We start from the raw sequence: 2,500 nt of genomic DNA on the forward strand, positions 1-2,500 counted from the left end.
CCCAGTTAATTAACACTGCTGCCAAATGAAGATTAAGCTCAAGTTCATTAGACGTCTAATTTGATTTAGTTTCTGCCGGTCTCACTCGCCTGCTTAATTGCCATAACTTATTCTGCACTTTCAGTGAATCTCTCATCCGTTGTATATTTTCCTCTGAAAGCCCAGGCGGTGCACGAGGTTTGCAGTACGACAACTTCACCCACAGCCACGCGGCACCGTTGCTCTGGTTCCGCGAGTGCAAGACACACGCCCTCATGTCAGTTGGCATTTAACACCGGTGCAAGTTGACCGTAGCGGCTGTCTCATTCATTCATGTGACACTCGCTCTGACTGGAGTGCAACAAAGGAAAGTCGATTTCATGAATGAAATTTTACAGAAAGACGTGTACAATGACACACTGTCCAATTTCAAGCTAAAAAACACTTATAAAACTCTGATAATTTAGTCATGAGTAAATGCAACAAGAACCTACATTGTACCTAATATATATTTCAAGCCGAATTCCAAGTAAACTGAATGACAAAGGTGAAAATATAAATCCTCGGATCAAGAGAACCCAGAGGTAATAAAAGTGACGCTTTCCAGGGCTGGTAAGTTTGATTAGAAAATCACTTTTGTTCTGTGTAGACAATTATTATGACAAGTCCAAACAATTAAATAATTCAGGACTCGACGTTTCTTGAAGGTTTGCCATAGAGGAAATATCTTTATATGTAATTTCTGCGCTGCTACTTATAAATTCCAAGTATAATTAAAGGCCAATGGAGAAAGATGTCTTACAGCCAGTTAAACTCGACCCCGCTAAAAAGGCCTTCCTCACCCAACCAACCAACCCCCTCCCCCTCCCCCTTCCCCACACACTGATTCTAACTTGACTGTCTGTTATACCATCTGTTCCGGAGCCCCGTTACACGTCATGACTGCATCACGAGCAGAGACGCATTTCTCAAAAAATCTCTTCCGTGATTAATCTCGCATGCGTCACCTCGAGATGGCTCGGAGGCATCAGAACCGTTTAATTATGTGCCAGTGGCTCAGAGCCGTTTAATTATGTGCCAGTGGCTCTTTAAGTCTAAGGCACGGGACTAGCTTCCTCAAGGGCCAGTGGCTGAGTGGCTCTAGAGAGCCTCCGACTTTTGAGCCGTGGCAACTGCAGTAATGATCATAACGCTGCGACTAAATGAATTAAACGCTCGTATTAAAATTCTCTCTCTCTCTCTCTCTCTCTCTCTCTCTCTCTCTCTCTCTCTCTCTCTCTCTCTCTCTCTCTAGATTGCCGATCTGTATGTACGCAGCACCTTTAATGTAAATATAAACAAGGCAACGGGGGTGACCTCGCTATACTTGCATGTTATGTTGCTACTCTTAATTGTTGAGGTTAAAGTCCTACAGAGGCAAGGGGGGTGACTCGCTTTATACCCCCCCCCCGTTGCATGTTTGGTTGCTAAACTCTTAATTGTTGAGGTTAAAGTCCCACAGTGTCGATGTTGGAAACACGCATAAAAAATTACGGAAACATTTCATTACTAAAGGAAAGATTTTTATGACCAACTTTCTTGATGGAATGGAATAAGTATATATAAAGTTTAGACGCTACCAGTAGGTGAACTTTTAACATCAAATATAAGTACCAAAGGAATGAGTGTGAAATCAATAAAATTCCGAGTTATGAAAAGTAGATTTGTAAAGGAAATATATATACAGGTAGACAAGAAAAAACGTAAATATAAAATTCCAATAACACATTTGCACGTCATAAAAGATACGCAAGAGAAATAAAACTGATTAAGTTCTACGTTAAAAAAGTAAAGATGCGACATCAAATGGAAAAAATAATTACAAGTTCTGTAAAAACCAGATAAAGGACAAAATTCGAGGAATATTCCAAGAAAAGCGAATGGAAAGCATAAAAAAACAGACACTATCAAACTGCAAAATTCAACAAAAGAAAATAAATAAGTTAAATGGAATCTCATTTCCCCACCTCCCCTGTGACAAATCCCATTGCAGCACACCTCCAGCTAGCAGAATCACTGAGAGAGAGAGAGAGAGAGAGAGAGAGAGAGAGAGAGAGAGAGAGAGAGCGGGGCGGGATATCTTGTAGAGGAAGGCCGGGATCAGGAGAGCACATGACTGAGGAGGAACGTATTAAGGTGCCAGTTATCACGGCTGTCAAAATTCTGGGTGACGAAAGACTTTCAACAAGTGACGTTGCAGTTTTTGTCTCCCATTCTTGATGGCCACGACAATGTAACCTTGGTGACTACACTACACCTCTCTCTCTCTCTCTCTCTCTCTCTCTACTCTCCTCTCTCATACACCAGAGAAAACATGTACTATACTCTGTTTTTTTTTCCATCTGTCCATCTCCCCGTGGTGTTTTCGCATGGTAACACTGCGTCCGGGGCTTTAAATAGTTACGCTATGTGTAAGTTTTGGGTAAATAAAAGGATATCTGGGTGTAGATTTGCAACTGAAAAGTGTTTTAATAATTTACTG

General features: G+C 41.3%; 1 protein-coding gene and 1 long non-coding RNA gene across 6 annotated transcripts in view; one reads left to right on the plus strand and one right to left on the minus strand.

Moving 5' to 3' along the window:
- LOC135223768 (rabankyrin-5-like) overlaps nucleotides 1-2,500 on the minus strand; it is a 221,518-nt gene that overhangs the window by 134,004 nt on the left and 85,014 nt on the right. The gene's annotated exons all lie outside the window — the stretch shown is intronic.
- The window catches only part of LOC135223767 (uncharacterized), a 25,991-nt gene continuing 23,740 nt past the window's right edge, over nucleotides 250-2,500 (plus strand). The window contains exon 1 of the long non-coding RNA XR_010316580.1: nucleotides 250-591. This is a non-coding gene — a long non-coding RNA (uncharacterized LOC135223767). The remainder of the gene's footprint in view (nucleotides 592-2,500) is intronic.

This window comes from Macrobrachium nipponense, chromosome 10, assembly GCF_015104395.2.
Source record: "Macrobrachium nipponense isolate FS-2020 chromosome 10, ASM1510439v2, whole genome shotgun sequence".
NCBI classification, from domain to species: Eukaryota; Metazoa; Arthropoda; class Malacostraca; order Decapoda; family Palaemonidae; genus Macrobrachium; species Macrobrachium nipponense.